The following is a 25,000-nucleotide window of genomic DNA, read 5'->3' on the forward strand; positions in this document are numbered from 1 at the left end:
TAATATGCTGGAGCTAGTCTCTCAGCATATTGTATGTACATATCATAGCTGTCCGGCAGAGTAGTCGCCGAAATGGCTTGTCACGAATGCCCAAGGCGTCCAGTGCCAGACTCGCAGGTCGGCACCAGGCTCCACAGGCACCGATTGGGAGTCCATGAACTTCTACCGGCCGGTCAAACTCTTGCAAAAGCATTTGTACGAGCGGACGGTATTTGCGCACTTTCTCAAGATATGCCTCTTTCAAGGCATTTCCCTGCTCCAATCGGACAGTCACATCAACGACTACAACTTTCTCCGGACAGCTAAACACCAGATCAGGTATCAGCCTGGAGCCTCTTAATATGTAAGAAGGCTCCACACTGACACTCCAGCCATGATCTACAGCCTCTTTCGCTACCAGATTACATATTTTATTATGTCTGGCAAGTCGTGGTGCTTTAAGAGCCACACATACTCCACTGACATGGGATAAAGTCTCAGCTCCTAATCTACATCTCGGACATGTGGAATCACCTCTTGACCCACGTGTCAGAGTTTCACGGGTAGGGTATACATTGGAGCGCATCTTAAGCAAACCTAAGTAGCACCCCTCAGTAATCCTACCCGGCCTACTGATCCAGCTATTGCCAATTGTATCCCCTCGGTACGCCACCGCACAGACACCATGCACCGGCTGAGCCGCCCATTTATGGGTATGAATCAGCCGGATATCAGGGTCATAGTCGGTCGCGCCCTCAGGTAACAACGGCAAATTGAAGGAAACTATCAGTTGCTGGTTCTGTTCGGCTAATCCTGCAGAATCCGCAACTTTTCTAACTGAGACATACCCCGAGGTCAGCAGGCGAAGATTTCGGCGGATGACACATTTTGGTACAAGTCTTACCATTTGGTGAAGGCTTAACCCGCCATCACGCCGGCTGCAGTAAAGGAAAGAAGAGGATGTAGTTTCAGGGAGATGTAACATTTTCCTAGCTCCCACGCGGATGGCCGTGTCAAGCCTCTCGAGAATTCCTCTCGATGGCAGCATCTGCACAAGACTATAAAAAAGTCTCGGCAGATACAGTTGCTGCAGTAAGAGGAATTTCTGTCGGGGTTTCAGCGGAGCACTATTAATCCTATCGATATCTAGTGACACTTGCTCCACTGAATCGAAATTAAACTCCCGATTCGAGTTAAGATTCCACGTGGGAATATCTACACCTAGGTATGATACTTTCTCCCCTGGTTCTACTGACTTAATAGTGAACCCATCGATACTCGGCGGGGTGCTATCGTTGACTAGGAAGGTCTTACTCAAGCCACGGATGGAGAACCACGCACACTTTCCGACATTAAGCCCAAGTCCGACCTTGCGGAAGAACCCCAAGCATCTATTAACTAGCGCCTGGAGACCCTCACGCGTCGCCGCGACCAGAGCCAAGTCGTCTGCGTACGCAATTCCATCCATCCGGATCCCCTCCACACGCAAATCCCCGCTGGTAGATAATGAATCTAGCAGCGGATCAATGGCAATGTTGAAGAGGATCGGCGAGAGCGCGTCCCCCTGTCTAACACCCCGGCGAATCGCAATGGGCTCACTAACCTGTCCTCCTACTGAGAATCTAGTTGTGCTACTTTCATAGATCCCCTTCACGAGCACTATTACATGCTCGTGAAAACCAAGTCTCCGTAGTCCCGCATACATTAAAGAGTGCGAGACTGTATCGAAGGCCTTGGCGAGATCCATGAAGGCCACTTCTAGCCGCGGTATTCTCAGTCGTGCTGGTCTCCCCATCGCTCGACCGACAAGCTGACGCAGGAGAAATGAATTTTCACTGCAGCCATCGGCCTGGATAAACCCTCTTTGGATCGGGTTAAGGGGAGTTACCTGAAGCATACGTTTGGCGATCATCTTACTAAAAAGTCGATATACCGCGGAGCATATCGTTAATGGTCGCCAATTGGTAAGATCATAAGGATCATCCGCCCTCTTTGATACGAGGACGGATCTACCTCGCTTCAGGACGTCGGGTATCTTCCCGGCCAGCAACATGCAATTGCAGATATTAGCTAGGACGGATGGGTCCACTGCTTTAATATCACCAACAGTGAGACCATCAGGGCCCGCCGCCGAGGTGGCATCCATCTTTCTACGACTAACCTTTATCTCCTCCATCGAAAATGGTTTCAAAATAGGAACACTATCCACTATGGAGGAAGAAGGGTAGTCAGAGAGATCCACCTCAGGGCCTGGTGTCGAGAATCTTTGCCCATAAAATTCCTCTATAGAATATAGAGGGATTGGGCAGCCCTGATCTATGTCCTCCTCCAATATCCTTGCAAGGAGCCTCTTCTTCTTAGTCTTGTATAAGTTCTGTGCTATGGCAAAGCTTCTACGTTTGCCTTGCCTCCTAAAATTAGGACTGTTCACTAACCCTCTTTGACTTCTAACGCCAGTAGTGTTCTCCCTGCGTGATTTATTATGCTCTAGCCAGTCCTCAACTTTTCGAACAAAATTGTCCCAGGCAGTCGCTGACCCGTCCTCCACGAGTTCCAATTGGGCCTCGCAGAAAACTGCTGACCAGCGGGTATGCCCAGGACTGGCCGCATCAAGGAATCGATCTCTCCACTCCACTTGGGGGGAGGATTGCACCTCTCTTTACGACAGGGAACTATTATCATGCAGACCCGACCCTTGATGACCCTTACGGGCCCTTTTGGCCAGGTCTGCTCTTTTTGACCCTACTTGTTTACATGTTTTATTCGGCAAGAATCGTGCTATCTCTACGTTTATGTATCTTACACCTGCCTCTACAAGTTCGGCCTCCTTCTTGACGAGGACCGCTATTTCCTCATCTGACCAACAGCCTCTGCGTCTTCGGCCTGTTGCCTCGGCAGCGGCTGCCCGATCCGCACGCTTTTTCGCTAGCTCAGCTTTGTGAGCAGCTATCCTGCGCTGATTAGCAGCCACAGGATGCTTGTGACGTTCGTGCTGGGTGTATGCGTTGCCGGGTTGAACTTTCTGTGGCCTGCATTTCTGTGGCTAGTTGATTAGTCGGAGGGCATTCTGTTCGGCTAGAGTGATGGTGGTCTATCTTCCTGGTAGCGGAACGGGCGAAACGGGCCGCTACTCCTCTCCCGAACGGAGGCGGCCGTTTACGAATCGTTGGGAATAATGATAATTTTATTATTTTGCGCGTTTCTTGCGACGAATGCACGGTGCCAAGTGGGCCACTTTTGGTGCACGGTGCCAAGTGGGCCACTTTTGGTAAGCAGAACTGGTGATGTGGGATGAACCGAACGTCCGGCTAAGGTGCCCTACGCTTCGCCCATTAGATCCCCGAAAGGGTGTCGGTCGATATAGACAGCAGGACGGTGGCCACGGAAGTCGGAATCCGCTCAGGAGTGTGTAACAACTTACCTGCCGAATCGACCGGCCCCGAAAATGGATGGCGCTGGAGCGAGCGACCGATGCCGGACCGGCCGGGCGACAGGTTGCGCGATCGCCGGCGAGGCGACTTTCCGATGCCCGGTCGAGTAGGAGGGCGCCGCGGCGTGCATGGAAGCCGCGGGTGCAGATCTCGGTGGTAGTAGCAAATATTCGAACGAGACCTTCGAAGACCGAAGTGGAGAAGGGTTCCGTGCCAACGGCGGTCGAGCACGGGTCAGTCGGTCCTAAGAAGCGGGCGAAAGCTTCCACGAAAGGCGCCGGATCCGTCACGAAAGCGGTTGTAGCAAATATAATAGCAGCAGATGCGGCCGGCCTCGCATCGAAAGGGAATCGGGTTAATATTCCCGAACCCGAACTCGGAGAGTGCTCGTCCGGCGGTGGGAACGCGGCGCGCCGCTCCTAGTAGCGGCCCGTTTCGCCCGTTCCGAGTTCGCTTTCGTGGAGCGACGGGCCCGGTCGAGAGAAGCGCGTGGACCCCGACGCCGGTCGGTCCCCGCGTGAACGGGTTCCGGACGCCGAGGCGCTCGTCTGCGACCTGCGGACGCCGCGCGCCTACCGGCCCGACGGGAACGGGTCGCGACGACGGATCGGAGGGGAAGTGCGTCCGATGCCGGCGCCACGGAAATCGAGCGCCGACGAGGCGGCAGACGACCGCCCGCGGAAACGAGCGGCCGCCACCGACGCGTTCGTCGGCGACGACGGCGCCTTAGGAGGCGGGGGTGAAAGTGGCAGCGGACTGAGTCCCCTCGCGATCGCGGTGAGCGGTCCTACCCGTTTACCCCTGGGCGGTTTCACGGTCTCTTGAACTCTCTCTCCAAAGTTCTTTTCAACTTTCCCTCGCGGTACTTGTCGGCTATCGGACTCGTCCCCGTATTTAGCCTTGGATGGAGCTTACCACCCGCTTTGGGCTGCGTTCCCAAGCAACCCGACTCTCGGGCCGAAAAGAAACACCGCCGATCGCCGCCGGCTCCGAATGGGCCTGGCACCCGCTCTGGGCAGCCCCGATCGAGGGGACTCCGAACCTAGCCGGGCGAAACGATCGACCGTGTATGACCCTTGCGCCACAGCTCTCGACGACCGGCGCGGCCGACGAGATTCGGCGTTGGGCTTCTCCCGGTTCACTCGCCGTTACTTAGGGAATCCCGGTTGGTTTCTTTTCCTCCGCTTAGCGATATGCTTAAGTTCGGCGGGTAGTCTCGTCCGAGTCGAGGGCAGCATTAGCTTAGAAAAAAAAAAAAAGTCGTCGCTGCGGCAAACCGCATTCGATTCGTCGTCGTCGTCGTCGTCGTCGTCTTCGTCGGCCGGCACGAACGCTCGCAAACGAGATCCACAGAGCGAACACCGACCGAAGATGCAGACGGCTGCGGCGGCGGCGGCGGCGGCGGCGGCAACGGCCGCCACGGAGTAATAAGAGGAGGCAACGACGGCGAGGGCGGCAGACTTAAGAGTGCGCACGAACGGCGGACGGTGCGTTCCCTGCTGCTACTGCACATGTCGGCCGCTCCGTGGCAGGTGTCGCAGCGATGACGGTCTGGCATTGCGGGAGACGGAGGATCGAGCGGCGCGCGCTCGCTAGTCGTGCCGGAAGCAGAAGCAGTAGCGAGAACGAAAGGCGAGCTGTTCACGCTGCCCGCCCGCTTCCCCGGCGCGCGCCCTTTCCTGCGACTCCCGACTCCCCGCCGCTGCTGCTGCTGCAACGGCGGACGGCTTTTTCGTGTCGTGACCGCCTCTCGACCGGACGGGGCCCCGGGACGATGGGATCCCGGGGCCGCAATATGCGTTCGAGGTGTCGATGTTCACTGAGTCCTGCAATTCGCATCAGTTCACGCGGATAGCCGCGCTCTTCATCGACGGACGAGCCGAGTGATCCCCCGTCCAGGGTTTCGGTATTTGCTACTACTACTACTACTACTACTACTAGTAGTGACTGACGACCGCCTACCGGCACTGCTGATGCTGGCCGACGCGGAGGCGAGGAAAGGAAGGAAGACGAGAGAGATATTGAGGTTCGTGGAGCCGCAAAGCGTGCAGCACCGTCGGCCTAGCGCATTGTATTCGGGCGGACGCAGGCTGGGTGAAAACTGCGCGGTCGGCAGCTGCCAGAGAGAGAACGAGAAGGAAGCATAACGACAGCGGAAACGATTTGCGGGCTTCGTTCACCGCTGATGACGCCGCTTCTACTTGCTCGTTGCTCGGCTGAGGCGGAGGCTGCACTGTTAGAGGGCCGACGAGTGCGAGGGGGCCCGGCCGCGGCTTACGAAACCGGCTGGATGGCGCCGGAAAGGCGAGGAGGAGGCGACGACGGCGATGTTGGCCGGCCGACGCCAGGAAGGAAGACGAGAGAGATATTGATGTTCGTGGAGCCGCAAAGCGTGCAGCACCGTCGGCCTAGCGCACTGTATTCGGGCGGACGCAGGCTGGGTGAAAACTGCGCGGTCGGCAGCTGCCAGAGAGAGAACGAGAAGGAAGCATAACGACAGCGGAAACGATTTGCGGGCTTCGTTCACCGCTGATGACGCCGCTTCTACTTGCTCGTTGCTCGGCTGAGGCTGAGGCTGCACTGTTAGAGGGCCGACGAGTGCGAGGGGGCCCGGCCGCGGCTTACGAAACCGGCTGGATGGCGCCGGAAAGGCGAGGAGGAGGCGACGACGGCGATGTTGGCCGGCCGACGCCAGGAAGGAAGACGAGAGAGATATTGATGTTCGTGGAGCCGCAAAGCGTGCAGCACCGTCGGCCTAGCGCACTGTATTCGGGCGGACGCAGGCTGGGTGAAAACTGCGCGGTCGGCAGCTGCCAGAGAGAGAACGAGAAGGAAGCATAACGACAGCGGAAACGATTTGCGGGCTTCGTTCACCGCTGATGACGCCGCTTCTACTTGCTCGTTGCTCGGCTGAGGCTGAGGCTGCACTGTTAGAGGGCCGACGATTGCGAGGGGGCCCGGCCGCGGCTTACGAAACCGGCTGGATGGCGCCGGAAAGGCGAGGAGGAGGCGGCGGCGTTGGCCGACGCCAGGAAGGAAGACGAGAGAGATATTGATGTTCGTGGAGCCGCAAAGCGTGCAGCACCGTCGGCCTAGCGCACTGTATTCGGGCGGACGCAGGCTGGGTGAAAACTGCGCGGTCGGCAGCTGCCAGAGAGAGAACGAGAAGGAAGCATAACGACAGCGGAAACGATTTGCGGGCTTCGTTCACCGCTGATGACGCCGCTTCTACTTGCTCGTTGCTCGGCTGAGGCTGAGGCTGCACTGTTAGAGGGCCGATGATTGCGAGGGGGCCCGGCCGCGGCTTATGAAACCGGCTGGATGGCGCCGGAAAGGCGAGGAGGAGGCGACGACGGCGATGTTGGCCGGCCGACGCCAGGAAGGAAGACGAGAGAGATATTGATGTTCGTGGAGCCGCAAAGCGTGCAGCACCGTCGGCCTAGCGCACTGTATTCGGGCGGACGCAGGCTGGGTGAAAACTGCGCGGTCGGCAGCTGCCAGAGAGAGAACGAGAAGGAAGCATAACGACAGCGGAAACGATTTGCGGGCTTCGTTCACCGCTGATGACGCCGCTTCTACTTGCTCGTTGCTCGGCTGAGGCTGAGGCTGCACTGTTAGAGGGCCGACGATTGCGAGGGGGCCCGGCCGCGGCTTACGAAACCGGCTGGATGGCGCCGGAAAGGCGAGGAGGAGGCGAGGAGGAGGCGAGAGAGATATTGAGGTTCGTGGAGCCGCAAAGCGTGCAGCACCGTCGGCCTAGCGCACTGTATTCGGGCGGACGCAGGCTGGGTGAAAACTGCGCGGTCGGCAGCTGCCAGAGAGAGAACGAGAAGGAAGCATAACGACAGCGGAAACGATTTGCGGGCTTCGTTCACCGCTGATGACGCCGCTTCTACTTGCTCGTTGCTCGGCTGAGGCTGAGGCTGCACTGTTAGAGGGCCGACGATTGCGAGGGGGCCCGGCCGCGGCTTACGAAACCGGCTGGATGGCGCCGGAAAGGCGAGGAGGAGGCGAGGAGGAGGCGAGAGAGATATTGAGGTTCGTGGAGCCGCAAAGCGTGCAGCACCGTCGGCCTAGCGCACTGTATTCGGGCGGACGCAGGCTGGGTGAAAACTGCGCGGTCGGCAGCTGCCAGAGAGAGAACGAGAAGGAAGCATAACGACAGCGGAAACGATTTGCGGGCTTCGTTCACCGCTGATGACGCCGCTTCTACTTGCTCGTTGCTCGGCTGAGGCTGAGGCTGCACTGTTAGAGGGCCGACGATTGCGAGGGGGCCCGGCCGCGGCTTACGAAACCGGCTGGATGGCGCCGGAAAGGCGAGGAGGAGGCGAGAGAGATATTGAGGTTCGTGGAGCCGCAAAGCGTGCAGCACCGTCGGCCTAGCGCACTGTATTCGGGCGGACGCAGGATGGGTGAAAACTGCGCGGTCGGCAGCTGCCAGAGAGAGAACGAGAAGGAAGCATAACGACAGCGGAAACGATTTGCGGGCTTCGTCCACCGCTGATGACGCCGCTTCTACTTGCTCGTTGCTCGGCTGAGGCTGAGGCTGCACTGTTAGAGGGCCGACGAGTGCGAGGGGGCCCGGCCGCGACTTACGAAACCGGCTGGCTGGCGCCGGAAAGGCGAGGAGGAGACGGAGGAGCGGAGCAGGGCTGCTGCTGCTGCTGCGGTAATGATCCTTCCGCAGGTTCACCTACGGAAACCTTGTTACGACTTTTACTTCCTCTAAGCGATCGGGTTCGGTCGTCTTCTCCGGGCCATCAGAGAACGCGCCGGCGACGGCGCGGAACGCCGCCGCGCGTAAGCGAACTCGTCGGCCAGATCCGAGGACCTCACCGGACCGTTCGATCGGTAGTAGCGACGGGCGGTGTGTACAAAGGGCAGGGACGTGATCGACGCGGGCTGATGACCCGCGCCTACCGGGAATTCCTCGTTCACGGGGTTGGTTCCAGGCCCCGATCCCTATCACGGGAGGTGGTTCAGAGGTTTCCCGACCCTCTCGGGCCGGGGGAGACGCGCCCGCTGATACCTCCAGTGTAGCGCGCGTGCGGCCCCGGACATCTAAGGGCATCACAGACCTGTTATCGCTCCGCCTCGTGCGGCTTTCTGCCGCCCGTCCCTCTAAGAAACGCTGCGTTCGCCAACCGACTGGCCCGGGCGCGACGGCGTGCCGCCGCCGGGCTCGCGCGGGCCGAGCCGACCGGGTCACCGCCGCCGCTCCGCAACCGACGCCGCAACCACGCCGCGTGCGAACCGCCATCCCAGACCAACCCGCACACCAACCCGCGAGGAGCGGAGCACGAAAGGCTGCTAAGAAGGCAGTTGCCGGACGCGGCCGCAGCGCCGGACGCGAAGGAGAGCGGCGGCAACGGCAAGCCCGGGCCGCGCGCGGAGCTACCGACGATGGCTTCGGCGCCGCCTCGCTACCGGAAAAGCACTAATCGACGCGCTAGTTAGCAGGCCGGAGTCTCGTTCGTTATCGGAATCAACCAGACGGATCGCTCCACCAACTAAGAACGGCCATGCACCACCACCCACCGAATCGAGAAAGAGCTATCGATCTGTCAATCCTACCGGTGTCCGGACCGGGTGAGTTTTCCCGTGTTGAGTCAAATTAAGCCGCAGGCTCCACTGCTGGTGGTGCCCTTCCGTCAATTCCTTTAAGTTTCTGTTTTGCAACCATACTCCCCCCGGAACCGACTATGGTTTCCCGCGCAGGCTCCCCGCCGGGTCATCGAAGCGAACGCCGGCGGAGCGCCAGTCGGCATCGTTTACGGTCGGAACTACGACGGTATCTGATCGTCTTCGAACCTCCGACTTTCGCTCTTGATCGAGGAAAACGTGCTTGCCACACGCCGTCGCTGCAGTGCGTCTTGCGACGATCCAAGAATTTCACCTCTAACGTCGCAATACGAGTGGCCCCGATCGCTCCCTTCGATCATTGCCTCGTCGTGAATGGAGACCGACGGATGACGCGCGGACGAGGCCATTTTCCATCATTCCATGCTTTTCGTATGCAAGCCGGCGGGGCTCGCTCTGAGCACTCTAATTTTTTCACAGTGAACGTACCGGCCGCCTCGGACACTCGGCGAAGAGCACCCTCGGAGGAACCGTGCGGGCCGAAACGACCGGGAGGTGGACGCGCTACCGAAACGCGTGCGAGCGGCGATGCCCCGGGCGACGCTCGACCCCCGTTTGTTTCCCCCGAACACCGCGTACCGCCGCAAGCGACGGAGGAGACGGCGGCGGCAGCAGCGACGACGGCGGCGAGGCCGAACGATCGCGTGCCGATGCCGACCGACCGACCGACCGAGAGGACGGAAGCGGAGGCTACGGAGGCGGGTGACGGGCTACCGGAGAGACCGTCGCAGCGACGATGCGCGCAGAGCTCCGCGGCCCGACCGCGCACGCACCAGCGAATAGGGCCGGGAGTGCGAACGGACGACCGAAGCGGACGCGCGCGAGGCCCGCCCGCGACGGCGCCGTCGCCCCGAACGTGCTGGGGCACGTTTTCGAGACCCGAATTCCGACTACGAGCTTTTCAAACGCAACAATTTTAATATACGCTACCGGAGCTGGAATTACCGCGGCTGCTGGCACCAGACTTGCCCTCCGGTCGATCCTCGTTAACGGATTTGAAGTGTACTCATTCCGATCGCGGGGCCTCGACAGAGTCCCGCGTCGTTATTTTTCGTCACTACCTCCCCGTGCCGGGAGTGGGTAATTTGCGCGCCTGCTGCCTTCCTTGGATGTGGTAGCCGTTTCGCATGCTCCCTCTCCGGAATCGAACCCTGATTCCCCGTTACCCGTTGCCACCACGGTCGGCACTTACCGGGCCGTCGACAGTTGATAGGGCGGACTCGCGGGGGACCCGTCGCGCGAAGGCTAGTCGATACTAGCCCGTGCGATCGTACTGACAGTTATCCAGAGTCACCAAAATCGAAGGGGCGTGAAGCCGACGCACGCCTAGACCCGCGCGCGTGCGAAGCACGGCGACGGCGGCTGCTGCGACAGCCCGTACGCGTCGGTCTCAGTCTAATATTTGCGCCGCGACCAATGCGGAAGGCCGACCGTATCGTCGCGACCGGCGGCGGCGGGAACTGGCGAGCAGTCCCGGAACCAACCGGGCGAGCGGGCGCCGGCGACGACCGGCAGCGGCTGGGACGACGCCGAGCACGCGGAGGCGCTGCGGCGACGAAGACCGCTGCTGCTGCCGGAAGCCGTTTTTCGGCCCGACGCCCGGGTGCGACCTGCGATCGCGGCTTCGGTTGCATGTATTAGCTCTAGAATTGCCACAGTTATCCACTCTCCTCGCGGTGAGGAATACGGTCCCGAGGATTAGGTCAGGTTCCTGAGCCATTCGCGGTTTCACCATTCGTTTACGGCATGAACTTACACTTGCATGGCTTAAGCTTTGAGACAAGCATATGACTACTGGCAGGATCAACCAGGTATCGTCGTCGTCGTCGTCGTCGTCGCTGTAGTAGCGTCACCGTCGCGTCGGTCGGCTGAGAGCGGAAGTCGAGGCGGATGTCGAGGCGGAAGTCCCGCTGCTGCCATCGCCGCCGCCGCCGCGCGGAGAGCAAACTAAAGCGAAGAGGAGGAGGAGGAGCCTGAAAAATCGCGGCCGCCGCTGCTGCGGTAGCCGTTCGTTCGTACGTACGTTACGCGTCCTAATCCGCCGCTCTGCTGTAGCAGCGGAAAAGCGCGCCAGACGGAAGAAAAAGAGTTCGCCGAGTAGAAACGGTTTGCGATCCGACTACCGCACACCGGGCCGCTGCGGTAGGACGGGCGCCGGTGCGGGTTGAAGAAGCGAGGCGGTTTCACCTCTACCTAAATGTCTCGCGCGCGCGTGAGTGGGTATTTCTGCGTGCATATTTGTCTGCGTTTCCCTCTCTTCCTATCTCTTTATACACACATACACACACACACACACACACACACACACACACACACACACACACACACACACACACACACACACACACACACACACGCGCGTATTTATCGTTTACTTGTTTCATTCATTTGATTTCAACCGTGCTCGGATACCACCTTCAAGAGTTTCGTCTAATAAATTGACCCGATACATTTTTAAGACTGGTATTTTAAGAACTTATGGGAAAACAAATAGTGACAGATATACACACACAAACGCACACGCACACAACGCACACAGCTGCCCATATTCAACTTCTTATGACATATTCACTACAGTTTAGCGTGGAGGAAAAAAATTCTCACTTACGGTAAAGGATATAAATACATCATTATCGGCTCTGTAGATCAAAAATCAGCATTTCAGGAGCTTTTTCCGAACTGCTGATGAAGACGTTAACTAGCATTTACTGCTTTCTTATAAAAGTTTTATTTCAGATCACGATTACCTCCCTTTGGTATCCTAGACTAAAGTCGGTAAAAGAACCAGAAATGGTCCATTAGGAATCTACAGAGGCTGCTTTACAACTTTTACCATAACCCAAATTTTTTTATTCAAGGTAAATTATACTATACAAAATGAATGTATGTATGTTTAGACGTACAAATTTTCAAGAGGAGGGAGAATGAAAATGATTTTTACAAAGAAGTACAAAATGAAGAAAATAATATATAAAACAAATAATATATAAAAAAATAAATATACCAATACATTATATTGTCTTTGAGCTTTTAAACTTCAATGGTAATTCATGTATATAATGGTTGGAAAAATAAGGATGCATGAGAATTGAGAGTTGTGTTAGGTTTAAAAAAAGAGAAAAGGGGCTAAAAGTTTGTGTTAAGCAGGAAGTGTGGTGTCAAAACAGGAAGTGTTTGTAAGGGGAGACAAATCTTTTTAGTTGGAGTTATGAACTCTTTTTCAACAGGAAGTTTATGTCTGTTCCTAGAGAAATAAGGTCACTGAGGGGTATGTGTGTTAAGAAATGGTTGGAATTTCTCTATGAAAAGATTCTCCTTGTTGATTCTTTCTTGTGTGGAGATTCTGTCTTTACATTGATAGAAAGGGAATATAAGGAAATTAGGGTTTTTGTTTCTGGCGCAAGAGTCTATGTGGCCACTGAGTGGAATTTGGCGGTATTGAGGGAGATTTATTTGTTCTTTATGGACTGCTACTCTTCTACACAGTGGGCATCTCGTCTGTCCGATATAGAAGTTTTGGCAACCTGCGCATGTGAGGACATAAATGAGGTTCCCAGAGGAATAAGAGAAATTGGTTTTGATTTTAAGCTTTGTTCCTCGTTTGATGGTAATTTCAGAGCCTTCAAGTAGGTAGGGGCAGGTACCACAATTAGGGCGTGCACATTTTTTAACTGATGGGGGTGGAAGTGGTGTATGTAGTTTGGCATTGGTTAATAGTTTTTTCAAAGATTTGTGTTGCCTTTTGCATTTAAGGACTTTGTATGTATTGATGATATTGTTCATTTTCGCGTCTGTGGAGAGTAAGGGGAGGTTTTGTTTGATTGTAGTGTATGCTTCGATGTTTTGGGGGTTGTGGGTGGAGATGTATGGAAGTATTTGGGGTTGGGTGTGTTATTGTGTTGGTTGGTTTTTAGTGTGTTTTTGTCAAGTTCCTTGGCACGTTTTATTCCAAGATCTATGAGTGTGGAGGGATATTGGCGTTGTAATAGTGTTTTTTGAGGTCTTGTAAGCGTATTTCTCAAGTGGTCGGGTCAGAGACAATGGTGCGAATTCTTTTAGCTAAATTAAAGGGGATATTTATCTTGGTGTGTTTTGGGTGGCATGAGCTAAAAAGGAGGTATTGTTGTGAGTCTGTAGGTTTGTGGTAGATGTCGGTTGTGATTTGGTTATTAGGTGTTTTTATAATTAAGAGATCAAGAAAAGGGAGATGACGTTTGCTGAATTCCATAGTAAATTGAATGCTGGGATGTATGTTGTTAAGTATGGATTTGAATTCTAGAAGTTTTTCATAGGATTCCTTCCATATGATGAAACAATCATCCAAGTATCTTTTCCAGTTATCCATTAAATAGATGTGAAAAAGTTGTCCAAATTTCTGGCGTGAGATTTCATATAGTGACAATTCAAAAAACCCTATTATTAGGTTTGCAAGGACTGGTGCAGCTTTAGTACCCATCGCGATACCACATTTTTGGCGAAAGTATGTGTCTGCAAACAGGAAGTAATTGTTGGTCAGAATGAACTTAAGTGATTCTATAATGAAGGTTGTGTTGATGCGATTAGGAAATGTTTCTGGGTGTTTGTGCAGCCAGGATTTAATTGCCTCAATAGCATATTCATGAGGGATATTTGTATAAAGGTTGACCACGTCAAAAGAAACCAAGAGTGACTCCTCGTTTGTTGTTTTCCGGAGGTGATTGAGCATGTCAAGATCATCTCTAATGAAACTTTTGATGTGACTTAGGAAAGGTTTCAAAAGTATGTCCAGGAAATTGCTTAAGCGATGTGTTTCGCAGGAGGTGCCTGCTATAATGGGTCTTAGTTTTAAATCTTCCGGTGCCTTGATGTTGATGTAGATTTCAGAGGAGTGTTTGCAAGCTTCGGTGATGGATTTGTACTTATGGATTTTAGGGAGGCCATAGAAGAGGCTGGGCTTGCATTTGAAATTAGTGATGTAATCCTTTTCTTTGTCCGTGAGTCCTTGACCTTGCTGGAGTATAAGGGTGGTGAGGTTTTTGAGAGTTTTTTGTTGTTTATAGTTGGTGCTAATTTCATAGAAGGAGTTGTCGTTTAGTAAGGAAAATGCTTGGTGTTTGTAAAAATCTGTGTTCATTAGGACTACAGTGCTACCTTTGATAGTAAGGCTTTTGTCCTCTTGTAAGTCTCTTAGGTTTTTGCATTCTATGCTATATATATATATATATATATATATATATATATATATATATATAAATGTGTGTATATGTGAGTTTGTGTATGTGTATATACAGAAACGTAGATGCGCTCAAACTTACACATAATCACGTCAACGTGTATAGATACATGCATATATACCAACATATACATACATATGGACATTCTAATAAACATGTGGCCCAAGAGTACGACAAAGGAACACACAGAAAAATAGAGAAAACATACAGAGATTGAACGTGGACATGCTGAATTCATCAATTTCCGACCAAATACCATCACTATTTGGATATCTTTCGATCTACGCCAAAGGGTTAGCTTACTCTGTTCTCGAACGACCCGTATGATATGATCAAGAATAATCATACTAATCCTTCCCAGATCCGACATGGAAGGACATATTAACTTGATGGAGGTGTTAGAAAGTTTATGGTCTTTTAAGCTAAAATGGGGGAATGTATCCTTGCCCCGTAAAATTCTGTTGACTAATGTTTGAGCCACTTCTTCAGTACAGTTTTTATTTCCTCGTCACTGGACTATCATTGTCACAGGACTATCATCTCTTCGGCCCCATGAAAGAGGGTTTGAGAGGCAAGCACTGTTCCAGTGAGAAGGAAGTGAAGTGAAGGAAGTGAGGGAAGTAATGAAGAAGTGGCTCAAAGAACAGTCAACAGAATTTTACGGGGCAAGGATACATTCTCTCATTCGAAGGTGGAACATAGCTATTGAGAGAAACTGTCAATATGTTGAGAAGTAGGGATGTGATCCACAGAGGACCAGCTTCCTTTTGATGTAAGATACATGTTCATGTGTTGGTAATTATACCTGTCCTAAACAAAATGGTATTATTTTTGACACACTCTCGTATATATATTATATATATATAATACATATATTATATATATATATTATATATATATAATACATATATTATATATATATTATATATATATATATATATATATATATATATATATATATATATATATATATATATATATATATATATATATATATATATATATATATATATATATATATATATGTATATATATATATACATATATATATATATAAATATGATATACATATTGATTTAAGCATCTTAATGAATTCTTTATACTGAAATATATATTGAAGAAGATAAATATGTTCTTTTGAATTTATACGTTTTTGCGTTGTAACTACTTTATTATTATTATTATATATATATATGTGTGTGTGTGTGTGTGTGTGGGTGTGTGTGTGTGTATTATATATAATATAAATATATATTATCATATATATATACATTATATAGATATTATATATATATTGTATATATATATACATTATATATATTATATATACACATTATAATATATTATATATATAATATATATATACATATATATATATATATATATATATATATATATATATATATATATATATATATAACGTGAGAGAGTTAGGGGTTGGGGGCACAACCCACTAAGGGATAGTATCTATCCAGTATACTGCTGGGAGGGTACCCAATTATTGCTACGCTAGTGCTATACTAGGTGCAATCAATGGGAGCGGGTAAAAGTGGAGGTTTTACCCAAAATTTGTGTAGCAATTAGAAAATGGAGGATAATATGCTGAACCCAACTACTTGCAGACGGTGTATCCCGTTGAATTCATTAATTTAATTCATAGCAAAAGTGACAAAGGGAGGAAGAAAAGAAAAAGAAAGAAAGAACCAAAGCACAGGTGTCCATGGCAGACTATGTTATTTTGCCAACATTGTTTACATATAGAAGTACAAAGTACATAAGGAATTAGAGGATGAACAGAAGTTTAATCTTACAGCTGTTACGGCCTAGTTTTGGCAGACCCCATTCTATCCGAATATTCCTTTCCGGAGTGATTATCGGATGACATTTTGAAATGGGGTTACATGCCCGAACCTCTAGGCCTCTTCAGAGATTCACAAAGGGTTACATACAGATGTAGAGCAAGAGGTAAAAACAGAGGTGTGGTAGAGACCAGAAGAAAAACAACAGCAAAAATAAGATAGAAATAGAAATAAAAATACAATTGAAATCAAAATATATATAAAAATAAAAATAAAAAATACAAATAAGGGTACAGGAGGAAAAAAATAATAATAGTAGTAAAAAAGAATACATAAATGAAGGTATAGCATGTGGGACATGCAAACATATAGAAAAGATATATGTCAAAAAACCCTTAGAAACACAAGGCACCCAAAAAGCCTACAAACATTATAGATAGATCGCTATAGGCACTCCAATGCACATCTATATGTGTTGGTTCGTGTGCACAGCCTTACTCGGATGTCCCCTTACTCTCATGTGTGCATATACAAGTTTTTATAAGCAAACATTCCACCACATACGTTGTTTGTGGCATCAGCTCTATTAGCCGTATCTAGAAAGCTGGAAGTGTTTTTTAGAAAGGAGGTTTTGTTGAGTGTGTGTGTGTCATTTCTGTATATATTGGAAGGTTCTATGTAGAAGTTCATTTTATACAAGTTATTAATATTCTAGTAGCAATAACAGTGAAGGTGACGATGACGGCGACAACAACAACAACAACAATAATATGCCAAACTTTCAAACTTAGCGGTGTAAGATATCCTGTTGCCTCTTCCAACGGCTCTACCATTCTGCTGCTAGTGGGGGAGGGTTGATTACTACCGCTAACTTCCTCCTTCCAATTGGGCAACTATTGTTTTAAACTGCCTACGCTTAGCTACGGTTGGATAGCCAGTGGCCGGTCAAGATGCTAGCCTGCCTGCGCCCCCCCCACACACACACACGTGTGCTGTGTAAATCCCCCCCGTACTCACTCTCATGCGTGCGTGTATGTATATACATATGTATGCGCGCAGTCACACATCTCTTAATTCCATAGCTACAACAGTAACAATGAGGATAAATACATTCTCATCTATACATATCCAGATATACATCCTTATACACATTATGTCCCCTCACATATACCCATACTTATTCATACATTCACAACTGTGTGGCCAACTATCATTACCTCCGTATGTACACAACTACATACCTACCTACATACTCACCTATACATATACACATACATAAATACACACACACACACACACACACACAACTAGATGTACACACACGCACACATACTTATACATGCATACACCCCCACATATACATATACCCACACATATACCCATACACATATATACACACATATATATATATACATATATATACATACATATGTACACACATCCATATAGATATCCACATCCACATACGCACATGCACGTACACACACCCACGCGTGCACTCACAAGCAAATAGATATGCATGTGCATACATACAGGCGGAGTATCCCTAGTAATAGAAGACCAACGGCAACAAGAACAATACCAACGACAACAACATGTAGGTGCATCTACATGTGCACACACATATACATATACCTATACGCATAGCCACTTCTATTAGTTTTGATAAAGGGGCCGTGCCTGCAGTGCTACCCATTTTCTAGTGTATGTCTTCCTGCTAGTGTATGTCTTCCTGCCTATATGTTAATATCAAGCTAGGTTTACCTCCTAATTTCTGTAGCTATATATATATATATACACACCCACACACACATATACACCCACACATATATACACACACACACTCACTCATACACAAATATACATATACATACATATACATACACATACATATATATATATATATATATATATATATATATATATACACATACATACACATGCACATCTATGTACCCACATATATGTTCACCTAAGTATCACGTGTTAGCCCTCCCAATGTCAGCAGGGCATAATTAGTTATCGCTAGTGAAAAGCGGTGTCCTAGTACTAGGTATTTTCTTATATTAGATCTATGTATGTAGATAACAGAGTTACATATGCCATAACCTAGCATAAGAATAGTGGTTAACTTAAATATGTATTATTAAAAGCATGCGCGGTATCTAGACCTGGGTTCTACTTGAATTTAGAGAAAGTACATCCAATTCTGTGAAGGCATGAAACGTTTCTTTCCTTCAAACTATTAATAATCGGGATTTTGGTCCTAATTAGGAAAAAGATTTCATTTATGCATAATAGGCATTTCCTATTTTTGTTATTATATGCAGGTGCGGATGCTAATATTTCCTAGTGCAGGCTAAAATTGATGCCCTTATCCTTTAGTTCCCATATGTAGCTACTTAATCCGGTAGAATGCCTTCTGTTCCCATTCCTAAACGTGTAGTAGTGGTAATTAAATCTTTGTTTCATACTATTTTTAGTCGCACCCACGTATGCCCTGTTTTCATACTTTGTGTTTACCAAACATTGGTATACCACTTCCCTTCTCATGCAGCTATTTCCGAACACGCAGCTTTCCTTTACTCTACAATTGCAAGTTCTACCTGGGTGTCCATAATTAGTGTGATTAGTGCTAGTATTTGTTATGCTACTGCCATTTATTGCGTTTCCATTTAACCCCAGGGCCCTGTTATTCCCATTACTATTGTTGCTAGCAGTGTTAGGATTCTTACCTCCGCTGTATCTACTACTTCTATTGCTACTTGTGATATTCATATATATATATATATATATATATATATATATATATATATATATATATATATATATATATATATATATATATATATATATATATATATATTATATATATATATGTTATATATATCAGTTCATTCCATAAGTTCTGTCCGAAAACAAGTGATCAAATGTTATATTTAATTGAAATTTAATCATTAATGTACTTTCCCTGATTATGTATAACTTCCTTCTATCTATTTACAAGCTTTTTAATCCCATCAATGTAAAACTCTATTGGTTTCAAAGCGAAGAACTATGAAACGTCAGTTTCGACCACCTCCTGGCTTGCGAAAGTTATGTCCCCCAAAAGATTCTGTAGACTACGAAACAAATGATAGTCTGAAAGAGCAAGATCGGGAGAATAAAGTGGATGAGAATTTTTTTTGCCAACCAAGCTCTTCGATCTTCTGTGATGTGATATTTACAGTGTGGGGTCGCGCCTTGTCCTGATGAAACATCACTCCTTTTCGATTCACTAAAGCGGGTCTTCTTTTCTTCAAAGCTCTAACGCCGTAATTGCTGACAGTAGACTTGAGCATTGATTAATTCAAAGTGAATTATTCCTTTGCAATCCCACATGTATGCATGTATGTATGTATGTATGTATGTATGTATGTATGTATGTATGTACAGAGATACACTTTAGTTATATTCATTGTATTTGAAATTGAACCACCCAGCCCCGTTTTTATTCCTCCAACAAAATATTTTTCTATCAGTATGATAAATATATTGATTGATGTATGTTGTTCCTCTGCAAACTTTTCTTGTTTTACACGTTTGTCCCTTTTAAAATATTTTCTTTTCTTATTTTTATGAATATTCTTTTATATATATATATATATCACATACCCACACCTATTTTGAATGTCTTTCTATATACCTTTATATACTCATTTGTAAAGCCTTGTTCTTTATGTCTTTTTAATATACCTTATTTCACACACTTTCTAATTTACCATGTGCACAGATCTTGCCTTTTACGTCCATCCACTATATTTTTCTATTATTCAGTTTGCTACCCACCGTAATTTAAAGATATAAAAATGCTACATCAAACATATACACGTATATTCAAACAAACATTTATCCTTATTATGTTTTTCCCTTCTATCTCTATTTTCCTATTTTCTCCTCTTTCTCTCTCTAGTTGAAATTTTTGCCTCTCTTTTTCTCTCACGCCATCTTCCTTCATTTTTATATATACATATTATATATTTATTTATCTTACCTTTTATTATTTTTAGCTTTTGTGGATCACATTTGCCCTTAATTTTTACTATCCCATTAATTTTTAAAATTTTTATTCAACTCATTTCAATTTTCCATTATTTTTAAATATGTTGTGACCTTGCATCGCCTTGCATGAGATTTGAAACCAAATCCACCTGATTGTTGCTTGTAAAAACGAGGGGGAAACCCCCTCCGCATCAGATGATTGATGAGGAAACACTCGACGCCCTAGGACCTGTGCTGATCAAGGAAAGGACAGTGATTTGTTTAGAAGCAACACTCTTTTTCGTGTCAGTAGACCAAGGAGCAACACGCTCTTCTGCGTCACTCATGACCAAGAGCTGCGCTTTCCCTTCGCCCTTAGCTCGACGTACGAAGTAAAGCTTTCTTCTTTTCTAGTCAGCACCATACATTCTTTACTCTTTCACTCTCTTCTAACAGCAACTTCTACACTATCAACTACTAACCAGCGAGCCAACCGTGTTGCCATTATCACTAGAATTGCTGCGGTTTCTTTTACTACCTGCCGGGCAAACGAATATATACATATATATATTTCTTCTTTCTTGGTGTTGATTCTTCAATGTTCACTGGTTACTCTGACGCGAAAATCTTTAAGCCTTACATCTATACTCTACATTCAATAGTGGGCTACATCATATAGTGGGCTACATACATACATACATGCATGCATACTGCATACATAACCTTAAATACATACTCAAAGAAATCGCACGGTTCTACCGCATTGTATTACCAGATAAAAGGATGAGCGTATATGAGCAGAAGACCATGCATAGATCCGTTTGTAGAAAGCTCCTAGATGATAGTAACATTGATCATCATCAAAAGAATCTGATATAGACCAACAACCGGATTACTACTTCCCACTTTGAATGGCATTCATTTGCAAACCAGTAACAGGAAATATCAACCAAATACCTGATGTATAACAGGGACAGAAATCCATGGAAAGCAGTAAAATGTGACAATCGATGCAGACTTTGTGGAGTTAACACCGAAGATACCACCCACATCATAAGCAGTTGTCCGGAAATGTCATCATGATATTATCTACCGATGAGACATAATGTTGTAGCTAGGACACAGTATAACGCACCCGTCGAATGGATAACCCTGAGGACAAAGAAACAAGAACCTACAGTATAGTGGAAGACATAGCTACTTATACTAAAAAGGAGTACTGTTGAAATGTCCTAGTGAAAATCCCAATAAAATGTGAACACTTGATATAATGATTTGGGATAGTGAAGTAAAACTGCGTACAGTTGTGGAAATCAGCTGCCCAATGGATGTTAGCATAAAGCTGAATATCAGTGAAAAAGAGAATTCCTACGCTGAACTATTGAGAAATCTGCAGTTACTCTATCCAGACTACAAGTTCATGTTTATACCTGTAATTATTGGGGCACTGGGATATGTAACACATTTCCCATATAGCAATCTTGAGAAATTATGCTTCTCAAATCCAGAAAGAAGAAAGCTGAGTCGAAGATTACAGATCCAAGCCATCAGGAATTGAAAAATCTGTAAAACTTTCCAGAAGTTTATCATTTATGTATATATGAGCATGTCTAGATATGCAAGTATATGCATGCGAAGACATACATGAAACAAAACATACAAATCTGTACGTATACATACATACATATATACAAACAAAAATACCCTGTTGTTGACGTTGAAATTCCAATGAAGGAGCCTTGGATCTAGTTTAGAAACCGGCTCTTTCTCTACTGGCAAGACATCTTGAAATAAAACTGAATAATAATAATACACCTACCTACATACATATCTACCTACCCACCTACCTACCTACCTACCTACCTACTTACCTACTTACCTACCTACCTATCTACCTACCAACTTACATACATACATACATACATAACTACATACATACATACTTACATACATACATATTTGTGTATACATGTATAAACGTATATGTAAACGGGCAGATAGAGGCGATTAAAAAGCCTGCATTAGAGATATTGAGAGAGGAGAGAAAAAGTCAAGTGTGGATGTAGGGGTTAAAGCAATTATGTACAACTTGTCGGGTGCAATGAAAAGAGAAACAAAGCAGAAGCAGTTTCACAGAAAAACTGGTCAAAAGATACAGGCGAAATACGATTTGAAATATATTAGAGAACGCTCAAAGAATTCAAACAATTTAAAGTGTAAACAATAATATCAAACTTAGAGGATCTTCGGCAAAAGCTATATATACACATATCTATCTATCATTTAGCTCTCTCTCTCTCTCTTTCTCTCTCTCTCTCTCTCTCTCACTTTCTCTCTCTCTCTCTCTCTCTCTCTCTCTCTCTCTCTCTCTTTCTATCCACATACACACACACACACAAACACACACATATATTAGCTATAGAGGTAATATTTATTCCCACTTATACGTGGAAGTTCTGTTAGAATAAATTTTACTGCCATGAGGATTTATCTCGCCGTTAGCGATATAAACAAGCGTCCACTTTGCACCAAACGTACATATATATATATATATATATATATATATATATATATATATATATATATATATATATATATATATGCATGTATGTATGTGTGTATGTTGTATGTATGTATGTATGTATGTATACACAGAGAAAGACAGAGAGAGCGCACACACACACACTCACAGAAAAAACACGGGCGCAAAGCAGGGTGGAACTATAGTTCTCGAATACCAAAGCTAGAGTAAAATACTTTTGTATACAAGCTGAGAATACCCTCGCAAACTGCTACTCAGAGTTTCATCTAATCGTTCGTCAGAGTATTTGATGAACGTTTCCGCGAGGTTCTGAGCAAATGGTTGTCAAATCGTCTTCAGCTTGAATAAAATAGTGTATCTATCTGTCCGTATGTATATATGTATGTATGTATGCATGTATGTATGTATGTATGTATGTGTGTGTGTATGTATGTATGTATGCATGCATGTATGTATGTATGTATTTATTTATATATGTATATATATAAATATATATACATACATATATATATATATACATACATATATACTTACATACATACATACATACATACATACATACATACATATATATATATATATATATATATATATATATATATATATATATATATATATATACCTAGTTCAAAGAAGAGAATCAGATACTCTCTGTATGGAATAAACTTAACAGTGCTCAAGGGGTTTAAACTTGGACGGCTAGAGCAATGAATGAAAGGATCAGCGAGTTAGGCAGGTCAATATACAAAGTATATTAAATACATGAAATACAAAATATGTTATATATACAAAAAGGTTTAATACAAAAAGGTTCGACTTGCTCAAAATAGAAATGATATCAAGAATTAAATGGGTTGAAGAAAAGTATTACAAATCCAACAGCTGGGGGCTCGGTAGTCCAAAATAATGTTTGTATATTGATTCCATCGTCGGATGAGACGAGCTCGACTTCAGTGATGTGATCTTACATTTGAGATGTTGACAGAAAGATATTAAAAGATGGAATTGATTTTGTGGAGAGCTAACTGTATTGGAAGGGGGAGAGAATAGAGAGAGAAGAAAATCAATTTCAAAGATTAGGGTTTAATAAACAGGCTTGTAGGCAGTTATAGTAGTAGAGATTGAAAGTAGGAGGTTAGTTTGTGTAGTATGTGAATGGTAGTCCTTTTTGTATGTATGAAGCTTATAGAACTAATGGTTGTGATAGTGAGAAAGGGAATGGCCATCATTTGAGGGAAATACGTTGACTAGTTCAGTGGCTGAGAGAGATTACTAAGGTATATTGATTAACAGCCCAGTCAAGATGGTATTCTTTTCATCTCCTACTCTTGTATTTGCACACATTTACAAAATGGCTTTCTGAAATGAACTTCCATTATGCAGCTGAGGAGTACATTTTCATTGCATATCTTATGTAGTGTTCTCACTACATAAATAAATGAAGTTTGTACGAAAAGTACGTATTGCTATAACCTAATGCATTTTTGTTGCTTATCTTCATATATATATATATATATATATATATATATATATATATATATATATATATCGAAATAAGCATCAGGATATCAAGAAGTGATGCATTACGACCGTTTGCAGCTGCTCTATTTAATTGAACAATGCAATCATTACATCAATGTAAATGCAGGGCTATCATCAGCTGCACAAATAAATAGAATTTTAATCAGTCGGACACATTAAGAGATGGAAGAAATCCATGTTGTCGCCATTGTAGTTAAGAACATACTACACTTGTAATTTAATGTCAATAACATATTTTATCCAATGTTCTCACTGTTAAAATTGTTAAAAAAAAACAGGTAGTTCTTTGTCTTTGCAATCACCTTCAATTGTCAGTACTTATTTGAAACACATTGAACCTGAAAATGCATAAACTTGAGAAGAACCAACCTGCAGGCACTCCTCTCCATGCAAAATACATTTAAATGAGCATTCATTATAACGGCATTCCCACATGCATTCCTTTCAAGTTATTTCGATGTTACACTCGCTTGCACTAAGCCTTATTGCACGCAAATGGAGAAAACGTTCACTGCGTATATATCTATCGCTGTACGCTAGCGTCTAACAGCTTTGGCTTTTTAATGCACAAAAAATTGAAATTATTATTTTTTTCTGTGCCTCTGATTAAAATTTTCGAAAAACAAAACCAGCCACATTACTTGGAAAAAAATAATCTTTATTGTGCTGGTTTTTCGTAAAATTTCGCGCATGGGAAAGGCAACAAAATCTCCCCTCCCCACTTTGAATGGGATATTTCTATCTTAAAAAGTAATAATCGATTATCTCGGTAACCATGGCAGTTGGAGGGCAATAAAAATCTCCTGAACATGAGCGGACCATGTTGCCAGTCTG

General features: G+C 46.0%; 1 protein-coding gene, 1 non-coding gene and 2 pseudogenes across 2 annotated transcripts in view; all 4 read right to left on the reverse strand.

Moving 5' to 3' along the window:
- LOC149136172 (large subunit ribosomal RNA) overlaps nt 1-4,644 on the reverse strand; it is a 6,460-nt pseudogene extending 1,816 nt beyond the window's left edge.
- The window catches only part of LOC149136171 (uncharacterized), a 52,353-nt gene that overhangs the window by 17,841 nt on the left and 9,512 nt on the right, over nt 1-25,000 (reverse strand). The gene's annotated exons all lie outside the window — the stretch shown is intronic.
- LOC149136173 (5.8S ribosomal RNA) lies at nt 5,155-5,313 on the reverse strand. The gene has a single exon (XR_016241745.1). It is a non-coding gene; the product is annotated as a 5.8S ribosomal RNA (ribosomal RNA).
- LOC149136174 (small subunit ribosomal RNA) lies at nt 8,081-10,864 on the reverse strand (annotated as a pseudogene).

Source organism: Octopus bimaculoides, chromosome 4 (assembly GCF_046866305.1).
Source record: "Octopus bimaculoides isolate indiv1 chromosome 4, ASM4686630v1, whole genome shotgun sequence".
NCBI lineage: Eukaryota > Metazoa > Mollusca > Cephalopoda > Octopoda > Octopodidae > Octopus > Octopus bimaculoides.